The sequence below is a fragment of the Gasterosteus aculeatus genome, chromosome 21, assembly GCF_964276395.1.
Source record: "Gasterosteus aculeatus chromosome 21, fGasAcu3.hap1.1, whole genome shotgun sequence".
Classification (NCBI taxonomy): domain Eukaryota; kingdom Metazoa; phylum Chordata; class Actinopteri; order Perciformes; family Gasterosteidae; genus Gasterosteus; species Gasterosteus aculeatus.
The window spans coordinates 4,398,519-4,422,933 of NC_135708.1; the positions used below are offsets into that span (position 1 = coordinate 4,398,519).

General features: G+C 44.2%; 1 protein-coding gene and 3 long non-coding RNA genes across 5 annotated transcripts in view; 1 reads left to right on the forward strand and 3 right to left on the reverse strand.

Moving 5' to 3' along the window:
• Window positions 1-877, reverse strand: part of LOC144390355 (uncharacterized) — a 104,241-nt gene extending 103,364 nt beyond the window's left edge. Inside the window, exon 1 of the long non-coding RNA XR_013454380.1 lies at window positions 713-877. This is a non-coding gene — a long non-coding RNA (uncharacterized LOC144390355). The remainder of the gene's footprint in view (window positions 1-712) is intronic.
• The window catches only part of LOC144390270 (protein NLRC3-like), a 199,399-nt gene that overhangs the window by 126,486 nt on the left and 48,498 nt on the right, over window positions 1-24,415 (forward strand). Inside the window, exon 1 of one of the 2 annotated variants that reach the window (XR_013454330.1) lies at window positions 13,316-13,724. The exons of the other annotated variant lie outside the window; for it this stretch is intronic. The gene's annotated coding sequence lies outside the window, so the exon portion shown is untranslated. Of the gene's footprint in view, window positions 1-13,315; window positions 13,725-24,415 lie in introns of those variants that run through there. 2 annotated transcript variants of the gene reach the window in all.
• Window positions 3,107-4,063, reverse strand: LOC120813134 (uncharacterized). Its single transcript, XR_013454425.1, has 3 exons — window positions 3,539-4,063; window positions 3,338-3,455; window positions 3,107-3,230 (listed from the first exon to the last, which is right to left on the reverse strand). It is a non-coding gene; the product is annotated as an uncharacterized LOC120813134 (long non-coding RNA).
• On the reverse strand, window positions 13,970-20,902 carry LOC120814292 (uncharacterized). Its single transcript, XR_013454406.1, has 4 exons — window positions 17,336-20,902; window positions 17,036-17,184; window positions 16,852-16,957; window positions 13,970-16,714 (listed from the first exon to the last, which is right to left on the reverse strand). It is a non-coding gene; the product is annotated as an uncharacterized LOC120814292 (long non-coding RNA).

A 24,415-nucleotide genomic window follows, 5' to 3' on the forward strand; every position in this document is an offset into this window, starting at 1 on the left:
TCAGTACCGGTTCCCCTCAAGGCTGCGTTCTTTCCCCTCTACTCTTCTCCCAGTACACCAACAGCTGCACCTCCAGCCACCAGTCCGTCGAGCTCCTGAAGTTTGCGGATGACACCACCCTCATTGGACTAATCTCTGGTGGGGACGAGTCCGCCTACAGGTGGGAGTCTGACCATCTGGTGTCGTGGTGCAGCCAGAACAACCTGGAGCTCAACGCTCTAAAGACAGTGGAGATGGTTGTGGATTTCCGGCGGAACAGAGCCCTGGACCAAGACGTCGGAGCCCAAAGTGTAGCTGCAGATGAACACACACTGCGTTACGCCGCGTATCACACAGTGTGTTATGAGTCTGCTGCAAGGGGCCCTTTGTTTCCTTCTACTGCGCCTCGCCAGTATTCATCTGTGATTGGACGCCTTCTCCTTCCAGCTTTTCTCCTCCCTCCACTGCGGGAGATTCTGACTCTTGACTTGTTGTTGTTGTTTTCTCTGGGGGGGGGGGTGTCTGCATAGTCTGTCAATCATGAATTAGTCGACATCTCATCACTATTAGATTGGATTGGTTTGTCAGGTAGGTGAGGGAGGAAAATCCACTTTGGCAAAGATAAGTTGTTGCAAAGGGCAAAAGGCTCATCATTGCTTTTGGTTGTGGAAAGTCTTTGTGGCCAGAGATCCAGAACTGTGTGGTTTGGTTTGGTAAATGTTTCTGAACGTACGGTCAGTGGATAGTTGGATGAGCTGATCCTCCTCTGTCACTGTCAGGCGTGTGCCGTCTGCTGCGTTGTCTCTGGATGGAAACTGTCTCCAAGCCTTGTCCCTGCGCCGGGAGTCAGCCTCAGAAAAGTACTTCCCACATTGTCCTTCCAGCGCCTCTAAAGAAGTGCGCGTGTTGCGGGAGGCGAGAGCACAGCAGAATCCCCCAGCTCATCCACTGACAGAAACATGGAAGATATTCCCTCCCCGATGAGAAAGCCTTCCATTCTGTCACACAGCTGATGCCGTGTGTATTGCCACCTTGCACGGAACTGTTTAGTTGGTTCAACTCAGCGAAAACGTCAGCAAGATATGAAAGTTTGGTGACACATTGTCAGTGAAAAGTGCAGCCAGCTCTGTGCGCTTTTGGAAAAGTCAAAACTCCCCAATAGATTTGCGTAGTTCCCCGTGAAAGACGTCGCACCTCAGAATGGTCCAGTAGCCCAGTGTGTTCTTCTCCCTCAGCAGCACAGAGATTAGAGAACAGACGCCTTTGCAAAGCACTCTTCTTGACTATATTTACAACTTTACAACATAAGCAGAATGTTCAGGCTTCACGAGCAAATACAGAATCCCTTTGTGTTCATTTCCAAAGCCGCATTAAGACACACGTCACTTTATTTAACACTTCCACTGTTGAGGTCTAAAAAGCTGGATTTGTACGTCATCCTGCTGTGTGTGTGAGTGAGCGCAGGGAGGGAAGCTGCCTCCCTGTTTCCATAGAAACCAGTATTGTGTGATGGAACGCAGCGTTTGTGATGCGTAACCATGTGTGTGCTGTTCCATGTTGAAGTCCGGTCCTTCCTGGTCGTTTCAGGGCTGCAGAAGGTTCACTTGAAGGCCTTGGACGGGCAGCGGTACTCCACCCTGGAGAGGCAGTGCTTGCAGAGTGGCCTGCTCTTTGAGACCCCCGCTTCCCCGCCATCGACCACTCGCCGTTCCACCACGCCAACAGGATGGGACGCGTGGTGTGGAAGAGGCCTCGGTGAGTGGGAACGTAGATTCAGGGTTTGAGGCTCCCTGTGGGTCTTTCTGATCAGTCATCAGGACCCAAACGCTTGAAATGATCCATTTAGGGGTCTCCTAACGTACAGTATCTGCCCAGGAACATATTATGAGAATGGGGTACGTAAGGGCACCGTGCTAAAGCTGCTTCGCCCCCAGCAGGAGCACCGTGTCTGTCTTGCCCGTTAGAGCGTCCCCCCCCCCGATGAGTTCTTCACGCCTGGTCAGCGGCCATCAAGCGCTTCTCCTCTCCCTTCTGTGGTCCTCTGGTGCAGGCCGGGCGACCGGACATATATTTCAGTGGCAGATGATACCGGATGCAGGGCCTCAGGACTCAGTGAGCCGACCCCCCCTGACATGATGCTCATGGACTACAAAGTGTACAGCTTCTCCCGGAGTGGCCTGATGAGCTGGTCTCACACTTCCAATGCTGCTGCAGGTGCCGGCTTTGTTATTTCTGAAGGGTGTGCTCCAGCATCTTCACGGGGGGGACGACTTTGGAGACAGACACATTGTCCTCTGCCGACAGCTCTACAGTGGATCATAGAAGGGAGACAGCAAAGAAAGGCACCCGCCAACAATGTGGAACCCTTCTGCTGTTAGGAAGGTGATGTCATGTTGCTCCTACTGGCTCCCTTTGCTCCACCAAACGCTGCAGCATCCAACATGTGCTGCTCCATCTGGCCTCCACTTCTTGCATTAGCTTCATGTTTGCCGTCCCCAGATGAAGTTGTGTCAGCTTCTCCTTTAAAGATACAGATGAGTAGCCATTGACTCACTGCAGTAGGAACACAGACAAACTCTCAGCGATATTAGAAAGTGGGATGAAGGGAAAGAGCAAACCTTAGCAGTGGTGCTGCTCCTAAAGAAGCCAACCAGCTTCCGTGCTTTGGCCCGGATGCCAGAGAGCACCGGCTGCTGCTCAGGTCCCTTCTTCACTGTCAGATTCAGTGTGCAACATAAAATATGGTGCCGAAGCTTCAGCTCTCACACAGGAAACCATATTGGGAGCACCATCAGTGACCACACACGTCACCTTATGATCGATTCCCCATTCCTCCATCAGGGAGGCTTTCACACGAGCTATATGTTCAGCAGTGTGTGATCGGGGGAAGCACTGAACCCAGTGTGGTTTTCTCCCCCACAAAGTGGCACCTTACAGCCAGGTAGGCATCCATACTGATGGATGTCCACATGTCAGAAGTAAGGCTAACAGCAGCCACCTTTTCCACTTTAGCCTTCTCCTTAGCCGACTCCTACTCAGCCTCCACCACGGCCTGCAGAGCCTAAAGGAAAACACATCTAGTGCTGAACTGTGAGACAATGAAGTGCTCATGTGTTTCATGCACCCACACATACCTGCCTTGTAGGGAGAACATGATGAGGATCCAGTTTGGACACAAATGCCCTGAATCATCCACAATACTGAAGGGCTGCGTGTCCTTCGCTGTCATGGAGACGAGGCTTCATCCAGCTCTTGTTTTAAAAGACAATGAACACAGTGTCTGTTACCTGTCTTTATTTGCACAATGAACAACAGTGAATAATTGTGTTGGTGCATTTGTAATATTGTAATGACTTACCTTGGCTGGGTGAAGCTCCAGTTTCCTCCTTATTCTCATGCAAGGCACGGTGAGGCCTCAGCATGGAGGAGGTGCTGTTATTGCACCCAAACTCCTCGGAGCACAATAAACACCTCACCTTTGAATCAAATAAGAAACTGAAAAATACAGTTCTTGATAAGCAAACCTAATGTGTCTGAAATAGAGTGAGATTCAGCTCACCTTATTAGGAGTGATCTAATCACAGAGGAAGTCCTCCTCTTCCTAGCTGGCTCCATCTTATCACCTGTCCTTCTCTCCTCACTCTCAACTATCTCTCTCTAAATTCTCCAAACGATATAAACTATCCGAACCATCCAAACTCTAACTGACCAACTCTCCACCAACAGCCCACATCTTGAATGGAGCCTGAGGGGTTTATACATGGAAGTAAATCTGAAGCCCTTCCCGAAGCGTCACGTGGTCCCGCCGGGCAGCGAGGCTTCGGACGCCATCATTTATGGCTCCTCCCCTAAATGAAGCGAGCCTCGGTACGCGCTGCGAGGACACGCCCCCTCAGTTACTCGACACGCGCGAGGCGTCGGCACATCTGGTAACGTCACTAATTTTGACTATTAAAGTCTTTTTGTTTTCAAGCTCTGCGTCTGGGTGCTGCCTCTGCCTTCCCCCATCACCAACTGAGTAATATATGAACATATAGAAACATACAGATTATTAGTGTTAAACATAAATACAACAAACACGTAAACAGAATTACTTGTCAGTCGTAAAAAGGTCACAGCAGCTATATAATAAATAGCTGCTGTGACCTTTGACAGATAATATGAGGACTTTGGAAATGTGAAAAAAGACGTTCATGCCCCAACAAAATGGTCCATGTTGAATTTTGTGGCTCCTCCATCTATGTTTTTTCAAATAGAGAAACAAAAACATAATTCAAGTAAGCAGATGGCTCCATCAGCTAAAAACAAATGAAACGTACAACCATATTTTTTAGAGCAATGCAAATAAAGTTATAGCTCTCCATAAAATAACTCACTCTGAATGGTCATTTGCATATTCCAGAAGGCCTCACTGACTCTCCACGTTCCACCTTCCGTGTTCTAACTTCCATGTCCATGTTCCGTTCTCCACAGCTTAAGAACACTCGCGGGTCAGGTAGTTAGCAGCCTTGGAACTGCACACAGGTTTTTTGCAGTGGCCGAACATTGAGAAAAGGCCACAATGACTCTGTGGCCCTAAAAGGACTCGAGGTAAGTGGGGAATCCAGACAGACGTCTGCATTAACTGGTGTTGGTGGTTTACTGGACTTGTCAGGTGGAGAAGTGGGTACCTGGAGATAAACCTCTGATTCACGCTGTTGGGACCTTTTTCTTACGGTGTCTTTTGTGTCTGAGCCGTGAAAGGATGAAATAAGACCATTTAACGCAGCCGGTGGCTTTAGTTCACTACAAATGTTCCCTTCTGTTTTTCCTCATGTGTAGATGACGATGAAAGCTCTTGCGACAAAACGTCCTCATCCAAAGGGCGCATCCCAAAGAAGAGGGTCCGACGCCGTCAGAGACTTGACACCGGCGTCAGAGCGCCATTGCTCGCCCGATACGAAAGGCCCGAAAGCTCCGGGCAGCGTGTCAGCGTGACTCGAGCAATGAGGAAAGACCAAGAGGAAAGGAAGCACAATCAGAGGAGGCGAGAAGAGGATTAGCGTTTTGTTTACGCTAATTGTAGCCTCGGCTATTTTGGTGTTCTCCTAGTCCGGTAGTAGTTAAGCGCTATTTGGTGACTCTCTGGTGGGTCTTGTGCTTCCTGTACTTCGGGTAAAGGTTTGTATATATATATTGTTTGTATATATTAGTATGTATATGATGCACAAAGGTGCAGAAAGACATAGATAAGTGTGTGTTCCACTTCTTGTTAATGTACAGAGAATTGAAATACACAAACAAGGACACAAGTCAAACCTGAAACCAATAGTTTTTTTCATATAGGAATCCATGTGTTTATTAGATGATTTATTGGTTCAACTTTTCATAATCAGAGATTGGGCCAAAATATACTGGTGGGCTGTTCGATACATTTGCACTACAAGTTTTCAACAGCAGACGTCATCATAGAGTTTGAGATGCATTGAATGAATGAACCTTTTTACGATACGATTGGCTGGAAAGCTTCACTGCTTCATAAAGCTTCACTGCTTCATCTGGCCGTCACTAGTAAACAGCAGAATGTGCACAGAGGAACTGAAGTCACACAGAAAGAACTACAGAACAGGAGTTTGCTGGACAACACGAGCAGAGCTACTGAGCCACGTTACCACGTAGGAGTATTAACAAGGTGCCACTGGAGAGGTGAACAGCCCGGCTCTAAATACTGCAGGGGTGGATCATGGAATGTGGATCAGCTGTGTAGGAATGGAGCAGGATGAACGGCCACGCCTCCTCACCTGCTTCCTCTAGACACGCCCCTTTTCTCTTCTGGTTGATGCTTCAGCAAAACCAGAGCTACAAGACAAAGAGTTTGGCGGCAAATCCGGTTGATGCGCGTGAATCAAACATCGTGGACGTGAACTTCCTCGCTCGCGAGGTTAGTCTCTGCTCGCGCTCGAAGGTGTTGTTATTGACAGCAAGGGGGCGGAGCCAGTCACCGGCATCTCCACGTCTGATTGGTTCCACTTTTCGTCCTTGGATTGGCTGGATTTCGTCCCTGTTGACCGTTGTGAATCCCCAGAACTGATGGAGCAGGATGAACGGATCGGATTAACGGTACCTGAGGTGTGCAAGTGGTACATGAAGACAGACAATGTCCCTCTCTGTCTTCTTCACAAATGGCTGTGGAAACCCCTCACGTGAGATCTATGTCACTTCCGTTTTACTTTCACTATGAGTCATTGCTGTAAATCACCGTTAGCTGAGTAGCACATTAGCTGCCATTAGATAGCTGGTATCAGCGTTTTCTGTCAACAACCTTTAAAAAACACTGCAGAGTCCAATCAAAGTTCTGATGAGATAATAATAATAATAATGCTATGATGTCATAACTGAATAAACTCATCATAGGAAAATATTTAAAAGTTAGCTAAATATCTACTGAATTAAACTTTCTTTACAAATACATGTAATATTAAAAGCAGCATCAAGGGTTTGCAGTCAAAATGATTCAGTTTTGATTTGACACAAGATTGAAAGAACTATCTTCACATGTTGTTGTTTTTATAAGCTAATATCCCCCACAACACGCTAGAGAGACGTTTTACAGCAGTCAATGAATATCTTTTTCCTAAAGTGGACATCATGGTTCTCCACAGCGTGTCCTCCGGCCTCAAACGTTGGAGCGTCTCCTGTCAAAACTGGAGCTCGCACTCATTCCAACACACTCCATATGGATTTCCTGCAGGAGGAAAAGACGACTTGTCAACAAGGCAAAAGTGATGCTGATCAGGATGCTCGGCCTGCGCTTAGTGCTCCGAATGGCCTTTGGCACGTTTCACTGCGCCCAAAGGAAAGCCACCAATCAGAGCCTGGAGTCTCCAACACAGCTGTCAATCACTGCCAGTGACACGTTGACAATCAAACCGTCTGATCTAAACGTCCTATTAGCTGTTTCAGAGGCATGTTTCAGCTACTGATGAGCAGTAAAACATGTCGGGACAGAAAGCAGTCGAGCCAGGACGTGTCTCCTTGTGGACGTGTAGATTATGTCTCGTGTTCTACAGTCAAGAGACAGTGAGACGTTTCATTGAAGTCACTAAATGTTGCTTTAAAGCCGTCATCACAAAGACATAGTTTCACTTTGTGTGTTTGTCTTGAAGGACACGCTACATCCAGACGGAGGAAGATGAAGCAGGTAAACGGCTACAAATAGAACACAATGAAGCTGAGTAACACACACACACTGAAACACAGAGCATCTCACCAATGGTGAAGCTGAAGCGTCCGTGCAGAAAGTAGCACTGCCGCCCTTTTTAAACGCCTGTTTGTTGGACGTTGGTCGTGTCGTTGGGCTCCTGATGTGCACGGTGTCCCTCAGTGGGTGAGGGGGGGCCGTTCTCTCTGTGCTGCTGTGGACGGGTGTTCAGGGTAAACGCCGCCCTTTTCCTCTTTGCTCTTCGCCCCTCGAGGCTCCAACAACTCTGATCTGCTCCATTGAGACACTTTCATGTCTGATATTTATATTTACTGTGAATTAGTTTCCTCTGCTGCTCCGTCACACACAGCGTTTCTATTTGAAATGAGAAGCAAACAAAAGCGTGATAGTTAAACACCCGACAGTCAAGAAGCGTATTCAAATGTTTCAGAGCAGCTGACGTCATCGAGGCAGCTGCTGTCCCATGAAATGAGCGTCCTCTGTTGTCCCCGTGAGTCAGGACCCCCGAGTCTGTTCTCCCCAGAACGCAAGTCCGTCCTCTGCGTCCCATCGTTGAGAAAGGGCCCCACGTTGGGAGGTTAATACGAGCAGCGTGGAGATCAGGACCTTCAGCTGCTTCCACGTGTCGTCCAGTCAACAGGGGACACGAGGACAGAGGTCCCTCATGATGCGGCTGTGGACAGTCTTCTCGTATGTTTCTGTTGCTGCTTATTACCCGTCCATGACCAGCCGTTCTCCTGAAGCTTCCCCTGGACCGAGGCGCTAATGGAACCACTGAGCTCCACCACCGGGGCTCCCTGAAGACCTTTACTGGTGCTCTGAGTTCTCTCCGTTCTTCCTGCTGCAGGAACGTCTCCGCGCCCCTCAGCTGCTGTTCATACAGCTGTCAATCATGTTGAATGACACGTGAATGAAGGCGGCACGATGCAGCGCGCTGAGGCCATGCAGAGAAGCTCAAGTAGCGGTGAGCCTTGTAGTGACGTCATTGTCTTAACTCAGGTAGTGACGTGATGTCACCTGTCAATCACAGGTCAGTGGAGCCACGATAATGAAGTAACTGTTGTTCTTTGGTGACTAAAGAGCCTCTTCTTGTTCACAACAACGGGTTCAGTCATCGAGCAGCAGCACATGTGGGATTAGTTCACTTCCTGCTTGTAGTTCACTGAAAACGTCAGCGCCTCTGAACACGATGGACTAACATCTGGAGGGACAACGTCCCCTTGCTGGACATCAGCACGAGTTCCCTCGTTGTCCTCTTACAGGACGTTGTCCCACACACGTCTCTGGTTTAGTTCAGTGTGTTGTGTTCTAGTGTCTTTTAAACACTTAAAACGCACTTATGTGACGTCACAGAACTAACCGGCGGCTCTGTGGGCCACAGCGCCCCCACGTGGGCAAACCAAGCAGCTGCTTATAAGCGCTCAGCCTGACGGTGACGTGTGCTGCAGAACTCTGTTCAGAAAGGGTTGAATTAAACAAACGCTGCTGCCTAACCGGCCCAAACATCACCACTAACATCAAGTAGAAGAGCCTTTGTGAACCACGCGGATCTCATCTGTTATTCAGCAACACGGAATCACCTGAAGAACCAACGTGTCTGATAACAATCCCACTCTGAGCCCTTTGGACATGTTGTCTCATCAGGAGACCGTAGCGGTTTATCGGCTCTCACGTTGAACTAACTTACATCCGGAAGACGTTTACAGCAACACGAGCCTTCGGAGTCTTTTCGCTTCCGTTTCTGTGTGTTTCTCCTCCATGTTCCGGTGAACGGAGCTGCTAAAACGAGATGTTTCTACAAGGAGGTCTGGTGGAGAGGACAGAGACGCTCATTATGAAGGGATGAGGACAGACACGTTCATTATTCAGAGGACAGTCGTAATTGTAATATTACTATAATATCATGATTAATGACATGTTTATGGATGCTGGAAGAGATGTTGGATCCCTGCTGTACGCGGAGAGAGGAGGTCATCATATCACGACTCAGTCACACAGGTCTGAACTACGAAGGGACAAAAATACAATAACGAAAGAAACCGATTGGAGGCTCAAATTGTCCACCGGGGACGGAAGTGGAGTGTGGAGGGAGTCGTGTCAGTGGAGCAGGGTGGGCCCGACTGCTTTAGACCCCTGATGCGTCTCATAGAAGAGACGGGACCAGGTCGTAGGATCCAGGTAACAGCGGCAGGCTGAGCAATAAACCCTGAACCTGCACACTCCGGTACAGCAGGTGGCGCAATGCACCTGGTCACGTGACGCTGGTTGCGACCCGCCAGAACAAACCGGAAGAAGACGAAGAAGAAGAAGAAGAAGAAGAAGAAGACGTGAGGGAGACGCGTAGAAAGTCACCAAGCTTCACTTTAACGTCTTAAAGTGTCACATCGTGTGAGTATGTCCCGTGACACACAGCGTGTGTTTACTGTGTGTTTGTGTGTTAACGGGCCGTCAACCTTTGCAAAGTTCCTTTACCGTTTAGACGAAAAATACGGAAATAAAACGAAAATACGGAAATAAAACGAAAATACGGAAATAACACCGTTTTATTTTAGTTTTTTTGCTTCAAACCAAAGGAGTAAATGTCCTTTTCTGTCCAAATCCAAACACGAAAAAACGACCGATCTGTTTGTCTGTAAATCCCTTTTTGTTTGTTCCTTTTAAAACGAAACCGAAGCGCAGCCGCTAAACCGGAAGTGCGCACATTTTAACAGTAAAACGCAATAGAACGTTTGTACGATAGAAATCCGTCTGTGACGCAACAATATCTATAATATAGCAGAGTAACATTAGAAGAATGAATATGAAACGTCATCGTGTGTTAACAACAGCAGTTGACTACACGCAGACACATTTACATTCATCCATGTACACAGATACTCATTCATCTGTGCGCTGTTTGATGCAATATAGTTATTAATATAGTAACAACACATTTATTACTGTAGGTAATAACACAGTTTGTGGTGGCAGACTCGTTGCTGTTGGCTCTGATATTTATTTCCAGTATTGTTGTGTTGCTTCAGTGCTCAGAGACACTTTAAGGAGAGTAAACGTGTTCACATCTCCACCACTAGGGGGCAGAATACGACTATTTAAAGCAGTGGTTCTCAGCTGGTCTGGTGGCTCCGGGACCCACCATCACCCCTCAATGACAACCGACCCAAATCGAGGGACATCCTTCACTTCTCAGATGTATTTAATGAAAATATGGTGCAGTTTGAACCTGAGAGAGTGTGGAGACAGAACACGTATGACCACACAAAAACAAGTTTAATGAGAAAACAGCCAGCTGGTAGCGACGCTAGAGAGGGAACTATTCCCTTACCGCTGCCTCCTGCCAAAGGAAAGCGCTTAAAAGAAACACGACATTTATAGGATGAGAATTTAAAACTAGAAAAGGCATTTCCTGCTGAAAATGCGTTGGAATGCAAAAAGCTGAAAGCTGCACTGAATATTTAAAAATAGCTGAAAATACAGAAAGTTGAAGGGAATTTGAATACATTTGCTGAATATTTAAAAATAGCTGAAAATACAGAAAGTTGAAGGGAATTTGAGTACATTTGCTGAATATTTGAAAATAGCTGAAAATACAGAAAGTTGAAGGGAATTTGAATACATTTGCTGAAATAAAAGATATTAGAAAAGCTGAAATTAATTTGAAATAGAAAATGCATTTCCTGCTGAAAATGCGTTGGAATGCAAAAAGCTGAAAGCTGCACTGAATATTTAAAAATAGCTGAAAATACAGAAAGTTGAAGGGAATTTGAATACATTTGCTGAATATTTAAAAATAGCTGAAAATACAGAAAGTTGAAGGGAATTTGAGTACATTTGCTGAAAAGATTAGAAAAGCTGAAATGAATTTGAAATTGCTGAAAATACAGAAATGGGAGAAGCTGAAAGGAATTTCAATAGATTTGCTGAAAAAGCAGAAATGAAAACAGCTGAAATAAATTTGAAATATTGCAAAAAAATACAGAAATGAAAATTAAAAAATTGCTGTTGATAGAGGCATAAGAATAGCTGAAATTATTTTAAAGAACTGCTGAAAATACAGGAAGTGGGGAAGCTGAATTTCAATAGATTTTCTAAAAACAGAAGTTGCAGGAGCTTAAATTTGTTTAAAATTGTTTGTAGTAATATTAGTAGTAGTATTAGTTATAATTGTGGTATTAGTAGTACTAGCAGTAATAGTAGGTTTAGTATCAATAGCAGTAGAAACAGCTGTAATACTATTAGCCATAGTCGTATTTGTAATAACATTAGTAGTAGTTGTAGTATTAATAGCAGTAGAAATACTAGTAGTATGGTAGTAGAAGTATCAGTTGTAGTACTAGAAGTACGAGTAATATTCGTAGTGGGAGACAGAATGTTTGTTATTCAAACTAAGAAGTTTTTAATTAATAGACCTCATCACAAACATTACAGTAAAAATTCCCTCCATGTGGCTTTTATTTTGAAATTATTGGATTGGGTGGGTTGGGGGGGTGTAGATAGAGGGAGGGAGGGTGAGAGGGTGAGGAAGGGAGGGGTGGTGAGGAAGAGATAGAGGGAGAGAGAGAGGAGGAGAAATAGACAGACATACTGACTGACTGAGTGATTAACAGTGAGAAGAGGTCAGGGTGGAGGGGGGAGGGGGGGCGAGTGTCTTTATCATATTGGTCTGTTGACAGAAAGCATAGCTGCGTCATGTGACTCCACTAATCACGTCATTGGAGCAGCTGTGAGTCACACACAGAGATACTGCAGCGTGTTTACGAGTAACCACGGCAACAGCGCACCTATTGGATTGGGTGGGGTGGGGGGGTGTAGATAGAGGGAGGGAGGGTGAGAGGGTGAGGAAGGGAATGGTGGTGAGGAAGAGAGGGAGAGGGGAGGAGAATTAGACTGACTGACTGACTGAGAGTGATTAACAGTAAGTAGAGGTCAGGGGGGAGGGGGGAGGGGGGGCTAGTGTCTTTATCATATTGGTCTGTTGACAGAAAGCATAGCTGCGTCATGTGACTCCACTAATCAGGTCGTAGGAGCAGCTGTGAGTCACAGACAGATCCTGCAGCATGTGAGTGCTCGTAACCACGACAACGCCGCACCTGTGCGGCTGCAAAAGAGCAGACACAGGACAGCGAGTTACACAGAATCCACACCTCAAACAAATGAGAACCAGCGCAAAACTATAACAGCTATCTAAAAAATACGGCGTTTGTATGAGACCCAAGACTCTACCGAACGCGTGGATGTGTTTTTATGTCTGTCCGGTAATAAATACGGCTCATATGGCCGTTGACAAAACGTGTACCTTGTGGATTTTTGTGAGAAATATGTCGGCAGATTTGTATTGGAGCCTATGGGGCTTTTGGCAGAGGTTGTGTCACTCAAACACTCCTTGCGCCAAAACTAAAAAACTCTGGGATTCCATGAACACATTAATCCAATCAGCACAACCATACCCTCATTAATCTGAAGAAATGAAGCCTCTAGAGTGTATACTTTGGCTGCAAGGACAGAAGTTCCATACTTTTTTAACCAGATTTCTGCGCTGCCCCACACTCTAGCCTCGAGCTCTCCACTCTAGCAGACGCAATACACACTCATGTAAAAGTCAGAAACGGAGCGAAGAACTAGTGAAACATAATCAGTGATTATGAAAAAAGTACAATAGATATCAAGAAGCAGTTTTTTTCATAAAATAGTTGAGACTTGTGTGAACATTTGAGAGTTGAAATGGTGTCTGTAGCTGAAAGATTGGCGAAGCTGAAAAATCTGAAAGTTGAAGAAGTTGAAGAGGATTTGAAAAGCAAACTCCATTTGAAAATATATTTAATAATAATAATAATAATATTTAAAATATTAACGATTATTGATTTATATAAATTCAAGCATAAGAGGTAGAAAGCTGAAAAGTCATAGCCCTCAAGCCAGAAAGGAGCTGAACATTTTAATATTTGAACGGTTTTAATAGCTGAAAGTGTGAAGGAGTTGAAAGGTGGCGCGGAAGAAATAGAAGAAGAAGATGAAGATGAAGAAATAAAGATTCGAAGAACAATACTTGGAATGCATCGTTAATGCATTCCAACAACTAGAAAATGCAACAATGAAGTCTCTTGACACGTTGTCTCAAGACAACAACACAAAGTGTCCCATGAGAGTTTTAGTGTTGAGGTGAATGAGCTCTGTGTGTTTGTCCTGATGAAGATAATAACGTGTGAGCTCTGCCAGCAGGTTGGTGTGAAGGTGTGAAGGTGTGGACTCTGCTATGAATCAGGCTGAGGACCCAGAGGACGGAGTCCCTCCCTCTGAAGCCCCTCTGTGTGGGGAACATGACAGCCAGACCAAAGCTCAGAGGTGAGAGGACCATCTCCAACTGTCCTCCACTCGTCTCCATGTCCCAACGTCTCTGACTCACTGACTCTGCTTCTATGTGTGTGACCAGGATCCATCAGAGACCAGGACCTGGACCTGGACCCAGCTGTGTGTCCATGAAGAGTAACCGGTCTATGAATCATCCTATAGACATCAAAGATGTTGGTCCCTCTGTAGATGCAAGGTGAGGGTCTCAGGCTGATGATGAGGTGTTTCTACCAGACTCTCTGGTGGAGGTTCTGGGTTTCTTGCTCCAGGGCCCTTCAGCAGTGTCCGGTGAGGGAGGGAGAGCTCCATGGAGGACTTGGTGAGACCTGTTGGGACTAAACCAAACTGACTGGTGAAGAAAACAGTGAGCTGAAAGACTGAGCTGTTGATTCTCAGTGGGACCAGCAGGACCAGTAGACCTAAACCACTACAGGGAGTCATGTGGTCCACATCCAGACCTCACGTCATGGACCTTTACCTTGTTTTGCTCTCTGTGAGGACGGACACCATGTGAGCTGATGCTTCATGATTAGATGATGATGTGATGATGTAATCTCAGTGTTTCTTTCAGGTCACATCAGCAGAGAGGAAAGTCTCCTGAACCCAGATGTTTGTCCATGAAGAGTGATTGGTCTAATGAGCATCTGATTAACTTCAAAGATGGACGGCGTTCTTATGACACAGAGTAAGTAGGGCCCAATAAAATCTGTTTCATTTTTTCTCGAATTCCGGTTTAATTTTTCCCACAATACTTATTGTCTTTTAATTTTTGAGAATTTGTTTTTTAACATTTTACGCAGAGACAGTGAATTAAGAACTGAAATGTAGACAATATATTCAGTTAAAACTGAAAACTTCCATACATAGAACCTTATTTCAGGCAAAAACATGCTGCATGATAAAAACATGGCAATATTTTTTCTTGTGTGTCCAAACAGAACAGTCATTCAAAAAAAAAAAATCTGATTTGTTGGTTTAAATTAAACAAAATACATGACTGAACAAAAAATGCCGTTAGTTCCATGTAAGATCAAACTAAGTAAGAATAGTCCTGTCAATATCTACTAACAAAGGTGCATAACAATTGCAACAGCCCGTGCAGTAAACAATAAAACATTTTGGAAATTCAACTTAACTTTGGTGGAAATATCAAAAACATTGTAAACTTCAATTCCAAGTGCAACTCGGAGCCTTAGCTTGCACAAACTCCTTGCTGATGAGGAAGCAGCATCTTCTCTTTCTAGCAGGCAGATCTCATCCATGTCACAATGGAGAATGATTTGCAGAGCTGCCAGGTCTCACCCACCAGCGTGATGACATGGCAGAGGCAGGTTACATGTACGCTGTTGGGCAACACTCCTCTCAGAGCCTCCTGTATTCCTTCAGACAGTGAGCAGCATTATCAGTCACCACGGCCCAGACATCATCACGCTCACATCGTTGTGATTGACAGAGAATAGAATGGCTTTGGAAGTATTCGCATCTGTCCATGAAGACAACATCAATCAGAAAGTACTGTTGTCCAACGCTTACGATGAAAGATAAAAAATAATAACTAGAAAATGCATTTCCTGCTGAAAATGCGTTGGAATGCAAAAAGCTGAAAGCTGAAATGAATATTTAAAAATAGCTGAAAATACAGAAAGTTGAAGGGAATTTGAATACATCTGAAATTACACATATTAGAAAAGCTGAAATGAATTTGAAATTGCTGAAAATACAGAAATGGGAGAAGCTGAAAGGAATTTCAATAGATTTGCTGAAAAAGCAGAAATGAAAACAGCTGAAATAAATGTGAAATATTGCAAAAAATAGCTAAAACAAATTTCAAAGACGGCTGAAAATACAGAAATCCAAAAATTTACCAACAAGCCGAAAAACTGAAATTAATTTAAAAAATGCTCATGATATAGAAATGACAATGTACCAGCAAGCTCAAAGATGAAATTAAGTTCAATTTCTGAAAATATTAAAATTTCCAATGGCTTTGCTGAATAAGTGTTAATGCCAAAAAGTGAAGACCAGCACAGCAAGAAAGCATAATATTTTAATTTCAAAATTGGCAGTGTGGAAAATGAAGTGCAGCATTTATCAAAGCTAAGAGTTGAAATACAACACAAAAGAAGATCCCGTCTTTACATCCTTTTTTGACTCATTATCTTCTATGGAAATATAATGAAATAATATAGATGAGTACAGTGCACAAGTACTGTTGTATTGGTCATAATTATTTTGAGTATTTCATGAAAGATAAAATCTTAGAGTGAGAAATGTATCAACACAGTTTTGTGAACATTGGTCCCTGTGTTATTCATGAATAAATGTACTATAGTTTCAATAGTTAACAATATGGTTCATTTCCTACAATCAAAGGTTTTTCACATCGTTTCCAGACTTAGGTTAATACTCAGTTCAAGACTTCAAGGTCCAGGAGCCCTGGACAGATAAGTCTTGTCAACATTGTCGTTTAGACTATCCCAGCGTTAAGCTCAGTTTACTGAGGCTCACAGACACACTGGGTTCTCCTTACTTTGATGGAACATTAGAGGTTAGAGTCACTTGTTGACTCAAGGTTAGGACCCAAGCTTTGTAGGATTTGTTTTCCTATTAAATCTTTTGACAAGGCTCTTTGCGCCAAGTCATGTTTTAGCCATCTGAAGATAAAACACTTGATGGATTTCACAGTCTTACAATTTAACACTGGGCAGCCTCAGTAGAGTTTAGGTTATCCTAAGGATCGGTGTACACATGTGAAAAACCTTGAATATACCTACCAGCTGAAACCCCATACTGATGACTCATTGTGATACAAATATGTCATTTCTTCAAGGTTAATTTGTCCATATGCACGAGGCAATCAAACAAACATTTTCATCCTTAATTTTCTCATAAATCTGACTGAAAAGGGACGGATGACAAATAAATAATAAATACATAAATAAATACAATCAACAACAAAAAAATGCGATGAAACATAAGGAAAACGTATATTGTTAGATCAAATACGGTAGAGATTAAACAAACGAAATAGACAGGTGTCCTGTAGTAATACTGTTCATGAGTTAGTAGTGTATGCTTTGAAGACTTGTAACATTATGACCTTTGACCTGTGCAGCGGCTGTAGATCCACTGCTCCAGTCATCACGTCAGGATAGTGTTACTATAGCTACATGGAGGAGGAGAGGCCTTAAAGACAGAAACAGGAGAAAATGTATTCATGTTGTTAAAAATGTAAACAGCACATGCAAGTAGTAAGACTACCAGGGGATTGTTTTGTTGTGGTCAGAGATATATTTTTAAAAAGATCTAATCCCAGTTGTTACCTTTACAGCTGGTTTAGGGAGGAGCTTGAAGCTGCATAAAGGTGGGGCTGTCACTGGGACAGTGATGACTGACTGATGACTCTTCCTTGCAGTCACACACCTGATCCTGACAAAAATAAAACAGGAAGTTATTGTTAGAAACTAAACTTTCTAAAAAGGTTTATAATTCACAGTAATGAAATACCTTGAACTCTGAGAGCAGTGCAGAGCAGATCAACATGTAGTCCAGTGAAACTGAATACGCTGCATGTTCAGCTTCTTTTATGTGTTCAGCGCTCTCTGCAGTCCTGAGTGTCTTCACTGTGAAGTGGAGGAATCACAAAGGAGGAAGACCTGAAGGAAGAAGTGGATATAAAATTAGAATGTTATATTGGATGAACAATTAGTGTTATTAAGAACACGCATTCATACAAAAGTAATACATGAATGATAACAAAATTAAAACAAAACATTAGAAATCACATATGAAATAAGAAAACAATACCTTATTATCTGTTGTGAAGAAACCTCAACACTGGCAGGGAGAACACACGTCTCTGTGGTCCAGCAAGTGTCCACTGATGATGAACAGTTAACACGGTGCTTCAACATCTGCTCTGCTGCTGCAGTGGTGGCAGGATGTCCTGGTCGTTATGAGCTGATCCAGAATCTCAGAGCCAGACAGGAAGTGAGGCAAAGACAGGCAGGTGTTTTCTCGTCCTTTGCTTTGAAGAAGGACGGGGACAGGCAGGAAGTCAAATGTGTCCCTATGAGGTCTAACTGTGATGGGTCCTCGGTTGATTGACAGTTCAGTTGGTGCTGCAGTCTTTGGCATGTCTTAGATGCTGTGAGCTGATCCTCACAGTGCAGAAGGAGGTGAGGCCAAGACTGGAAGGTGTCTTTACAGAGGACAAGGGAGGACTGTGTCTCCTGTCCATCAGAACGGAAACTTAACACTACATAGGAAACACGACAATTGTGTCTCCTGTCCAATACAAAGGAAACTTAACAGTACATAGGAAACACGACAATTGTGTCTCCTGTCCAATACAAAGGAAGCTTAACAGTACATAGGAAACATGACAATTGTGTCTCCTGTCCAATACAAAGGAAACTTAACAGTACATAGGAAACATGACAATTGTGTCTCCTGTCCAGTACAAAGGAAACTTAACAGTACATAGGAAACATGACAATTGTGTCTCCTGTCCAATACAAAGGAAACTTAACACTACAGAGAACACAGGATAATTAAAATGAAATTAATAGGGATGGAAGTGTGGGGTTTCAGCTGGTAGGTACATCAGAAAGTATGTGTTACACCTAGAACACATACTTTCTGATGTGCGTCTGCTACACTAAATGTCAGCAGCTATGTACAATGCATTTTACATTGTACACAGCTGCTGAAAGAGTTTTGGCCTGTGCATTTATCAACCCTGAACCAAACCCACCCTGATAAATGCACAGGCCAAAGTGTGTTAGAAATATTGCTAGAAAAAAACATGGTTACCTGGAAAACTATATGACCCATAATATTATCCAATATTGTGAACACTTAAAATTAGCCCATTCTACAATCTTATTACAGTGCAACAACTAGTTTGACCAGATGATTCAGTTTTCTTTACATTGACATAATCCCAGACTAACAACAATGTGGTATTGTTAAAAAAAAAGTACACGATTCTCAGTAGATTTTGGTCTTACCTGACAATTTTAAGACCTGTTGGAGGAATGTAGACAGAAAACATGATTGTGACAAGTGACATGTTTTTTACTGTACCAGAGTGGAGCCCCTGCTGTGGTGGAAAGATGGAAACGGCTGTATGGCGGATCCCCCTCCTCTGTATAATCATGCATAATTGTATTAAATCAATTTATATACAAGTACATTGCATTTTTCTTTAAAACTCACCTGATACCTTCATGGACTGATCGAGGACATGACACAATAGACAGGGTTGTGATAACTGTAATAGGTTCTCATCACACCAGAGAGGAGACAGCGTTGTGGTTGAGAGATGAAAATGAGGTCCAGCAGTGTGTTCTTGTCAGTGGTTGCATTAGTGATGACTTGTGCAAATCCTCTGGACTGGAAGAGCTCAAGGATTGGCTTACCAGTGTTGGAGAAGAGATTCTCGTTGAAATCACCACAGACAATGATGGGCTGACAGTCCATGATCTCCAATGAGTCCAGCAGGCTCCCCAGGTTGGACAGGAATGATCTCACACTGTAGTCTGGAGGTCTGTACACAGCTGCAATCAGGGCTCTCACTGGGGCTTCTACCTTCAGAGCCACAAACTCAAGATCGGTCACATTATGTACGTACTGTTTCTCACGCACCTGAATGTGGCTTTTCACATAAACAGCAACTCCACCACCACCTCTGTTGGCTATTTGTGGAACATTTGTGTAGGACAGGTGTCTGTTGCGTTTGAACATGTTGTAGCCCTCTAAATGGAGACTCTCTGCAACAAAGGAGCCTTGAAGGTGAGTTTCTGTGAGACACAAAACATCTGCAAGACACAGTTCATGATGGCTCCTGATGTCATTGATGTGAGATGGCAAACCTTCCGTGTTATGGTGAACAATGGTCAGAGTGTCATGTCTGCTCGATGTCTGTGTGATACGAAGAAGAGGCATCATGTCTTCCAAGTTGACTTGTCTCATGGTCTCGAGGGCTCCAGTGATTTCTGGGTTGGCATAGATTTTACTCTCATCCAGATCCAGCATGTGCAGTCCACTGAGAGAGGTCACTCTACTGATGGCTACGTAAGCCATGCCAGGTTCAAAAATGTGTTTCAGTGACACTACAGCTGATGTCCTCGTCATACCCTGAACCTTGTGTATCGTGCAGGCAAAGGCAAGTCTAACAGGAAACTGTCTGCGTACAACTCCTTTCTGTTTCAGATTGTCCTCTGCTCTCTCTATGTACACCACATCATCAGGGCCGCCCGGTGCTCTATTACGGTAATTCCTTCCAGCAGTTTGATCATCCATCTTGAGCCCGAGCATAGTGACATGTGCAACACCACTCTGTTCTGCGGTTATTACCCTGACTAGTGTAGCAAACGATCCATTCACCAATCCCTGAGACACGTCTATGTTTCTGGTGAGCATGACTCGAGCACCTTCAGCTACGTTTAGTGTGTCTGGTAACTCATTTCTGGTTCCTTTGTATGGTTGGGCTTGTCGAGCCATTCTTCCAGTTCGTGGGTCCTTCTTGTAGTCATCTGCATCGATCTTGGTGATATTAGAATGGAGCAGAGCTAATGTTACTGAGTTGTGTGAATCAACCTGTTTATTAGTTGCAAAGATGTGCAGGACATCAGGTGGACAAAGTGATGGTTCAGTGATGGTCTGTGACAACAAGGCTCTGTCTGCTAGAGACAACTCATCTGACTTTCCTTTCACACGGATCCGGTTCAACATCTCTGCAAAGGCAACATCATCCTTCTGCCGCATAATCTCAGTCAGGGTGATTGTCTGAAAGTGTTCCTGCCATAGGTCAATCTCACATGGCTCGTACACACAGAGGGTCTTTGACTGTCGCACTGGTGGTAGCTGATAAAAGTCTCCAACAGCTATTACTGACATTCCTCCAAAGGGTTTGGGACTACCTTTGATCTGTTTCAGTCTTGCATCCACATAAGCAAACAGGGGCTTTGATACCATAGACACTTCATCAATGATGAGGATTTCAGCATTTAAAAGTTCTGATCGGACTTCATCCAGTTGGTTACCAAGTCCTTGAAATGGAGGTTTCAGACTTCGTGGAAGCTTGAGCAGAGAGTGCAGTGTTGATCCTGATATATTGAAGGCTGCAGTTCCAGTGAAAGCTGTCAACAGGACCGTGGGGTTTGCTATGTCGACCTCCTCAGAATGGCTGGGCAGTTTGCACAGTATCTTAGATGCTTCTGAGTAGATGCATTTAATGAGATGTGACTTTCCTGTTCCAGCACCACCATTGACATAAAAGAAAAACTGCTCAGGATTTAGGCCACAAACACGCTTTACGCACCAGTCTCTAACTGCATAGAACACACATGCTTGTTTCTGGTTCAGGTTCTGATACATTTGTCGTAGCAGTGTGGGATCAAAGGCCGGAGGCTCTCTGATGGCTCTGGCTTCTGTTGCAGCATTACCTTGATTAGTGTATTCTGGAACATTTTCTTGAACATTTTCATGATCTGGCTCTCTTGCCTCGAGTTCTTCTATACATTCCAACCTTTCCACTTCAGATTCTGGAGCCAGATTGCACCATTCATCAATCACTCCTCTGTTTTGTTCAAATTCTTCCACTGCATTCTCAATGTCCTCACTGTTTTTCTCATATTTGTCTTTGTTTCGTTTCACAATGTGACGGACATACTCAGGATGGTCAGAACCTGGTAGTTGGACACAACCACTCTTGTAGAAGGACTCGTACGTGGGGAAATGCCGTCTTTTCAGTTCCAGGTCTGATCGGTGAGGAATGTACAGTTTCAGTAATGTGCCATAGAACTTCTCTGGATATTTTTCCTGTGAGCAGCGGTAAAATCTGATGATGGCAGGCTTATCGTTTTTACGCTTTTGCACAAATCCCATGTCATTGAGGAGAGGCAACACATCTTTTCCTTTTTTCTGCTGGCCGTAGACAATTCTGCAAGTAGCTGCGAAATCAGCCAAACACATTTGCTCAAACTCTGGTGTTTCTGGTCTGGATTTGTATTTGTCAGTCAAAGACGTCATCCACACATTTACACTTTCTAATGTTGTGTTCTCCAGGTAAGACATGGGGCGACTCATTTTCAGTGCGTTGTCATCTGTTGGTACGAATATGACACCACGTGAACACTTCTTCATGTTTATTCCACATGCGCGAGTCACACACTCCTGAGCACTGACCTCTCTCTTTTTAGAGTACGCCTGCATGATTTCCCTCATTTCATCACATTCATTGACGTGGTCTTTGGTGGAGTTTTCAATGACTGTTTTGAGGTACTCAGAAAGTCCAGATTCCTTTTTGGTGATGTAGCTGGTGAGATACATGATGCACGAATATGCATTGAGAATATAACTGACATCAATATTGGCATCCCAGGCTTCCAGTAGATGTACATTATATCCATTTACCCAGCAGTCCTTTGGCTCACGTTTCAGGATCACCGCACTGGATTTGTTGATGACATTGAGGCATCCTTCATACTCTTGGAGTGTTAAGTTGCATTTAGCAAGGAGCTGCTGCAAACTAAGTGAGGCAGTTTCAGGTTCATTCAGCAACAGGTTCAGTGGTTGGAGCTTGGACTTTGCTATTTGCAGTTGCAGTGGAGCAACGCCCTCACCAGGTCTCGATATTATTGTCTTTCTGGAAGGTGGTTTAGGAAATCCAAATCTGCAACCCGAGCTGGGGCTTCTGAAACATGTCCGTGAGTGTTTTTTGCTGTGTATTTGCACCTCTGTGACCTTCTTGTACAGTTCAGGTTGTGTGAGTTGGTCAGGTAGCTGAGCTGTGATGTATTTAGACACAAAATCCGAAACAGTCTTATCATCATCCTCCTCAAACACAGGCGCACCTTCTACCCATATGAGACAGTGAATGTGTGGACTTCCTCTGTGCTGAAACTCAACTCGGTAAAAGTAGTCAACGACTTTGCCAAGAGGCTGTGCAGGAGATAAGAGCACATCTCTGAATAAGGCCTCAACACGCTTATCAAACATGCGCATTGTTGTCACGGGATTGCTTCTCAGAATGTCACACTTTGCTGACCAGTCGAGTCCTTCAAAGTTCACCTCCTCACCTTGCTGTCTTTTTATTGCCTCAATCACTTCAGGCCAACGCATCTCAGCTGCAGAAAATGTACAAAAGAATGTGGGAGTTCCCAACTGTCTGATCATGGCAAAAAGGTCTCGTGTGGTTTTCTCCCAGTAGGCTGGTGTTCCTCTCAGCGGCTGCATGAATCTGACTGCATCTTTGTTCCTCACCAGTTTCTCTACCTCTCGTTTGTTTTGCAGCATACCAGACGTTATTTTTCGTCCATCTCGAGTCATTGGCTTTCCTTTCCTCAACTGTATCGTCATGCTGGATGTGGCCAAGTGTATTTCAGTCACAAACTGTGCAAAGAACAAGTAGTTTGTATCTCTGGCAAAACGATCATCAACACAGAAAAGCCTCGCTTTGAAATAACTGCTGGGTGTTACTTTCATACGTCTCCCTTCATCCAGTGTGTTTTGGCCTGTAGGGAACTGCACAGGGAAAGCCATCGCCTCAAGTTTAGGAGTTTTGAAGAAACCAACTGGACTGTTACTTTCTGCAGGGGCAACCGAGTAGATTCCTTCACTGAAACATAAGATCTCCTCTGAAACATCACACGGCTGAAGACATGATTCTAGAGCAAAACCACCGTTAGGCATTTCACCTTCCTGTTCTTCATCATCTCTCTGCTGCTCTGGCTGTTCACCATCACAAGACAACATGTCGACATCCTGCTCTACATCAAGCTCAGTTTCTGTCTCACACAGTGCACTTTTCTCACACATGTCAATTTCCTTTAAATCAGCATCATCATAGTCGTTGTCATCCATAGTGGCATCCTCATCATCATCATCATCATCTTCATCAGGAAGTGTTGGGTCACAAAGCTCGGCCTCATCTCTGATAGTGATGTCCTGATATTGTGGATGAATGCGTTTGAGTTTATGCAGCGCCTGCACTAGTTTAGACCAGGTGACAGTCTGGAACAGCTGATGTCCTCTGTAACACAATCGTCTCTTCAGCTTTACTCTCATCACTTGGGACTCACTTCTCAGTCTGGGTAACGCTTCCACTGTTTCCTGCACCTCAGACGGGACACAAACCACGTTGCCATGTATCGCTCTCTGTCGTCCTTTGGGAAGAGGAATAATCTTTGCAAACGCTATGCACTTGGCTATGAGATGTCTCTCCAATATGTTGAGGTCACACAGTTCAGGTGGAATGTCAGCGAGCTCCAAGTTGTTGGCTACAGCGAGTGTCGGCATGACTCCATCTTTAAGATGATTGTGGCAGGTGTGACAGATCCACTCTTCCTTTCTCTCATCAGGCACATTGCACTGTTGTTCATCTCTGCACTCATCATCACACACATGGACGTACTTTCCTGTCAGGCATGCTGCAACCACGTCTGGATTTCGTACATAGTTTAACCGTTTACAGGGTTTCACTTGGTTTGGAAATGCTGCTTTGTGACAGACGGTGCAAACATAAGTGGGACCGGACTTTATTTGTGACCTGAAAACAGATAAGGCCTCTTTGATCAAACTGTTGTCACTTTCTTCTGTTGGTTTATGTATCCCTCTGTACTTCCTTTTTATTTTCATGGCACATCTCATGTTCCGCATACTCTTATATGTAGGATTGTTTTTGTATCTGTCTTTCATTCGTTGTTTCATTAGTTGCTTGTGTCTCAGCCTGAACGCCTGGTCATGAGCGTAACGCTGAATAATGTGAGATCTCTCTTTCTCTCTCTTCTTTTGTCTAAAATTAATGCTGTTTTTATAAAAAGCAGTGAAGTACAGTTTTTTTTCCTTTCTAAACTCAGCACTGTCTCGGTAGCGGTCCGT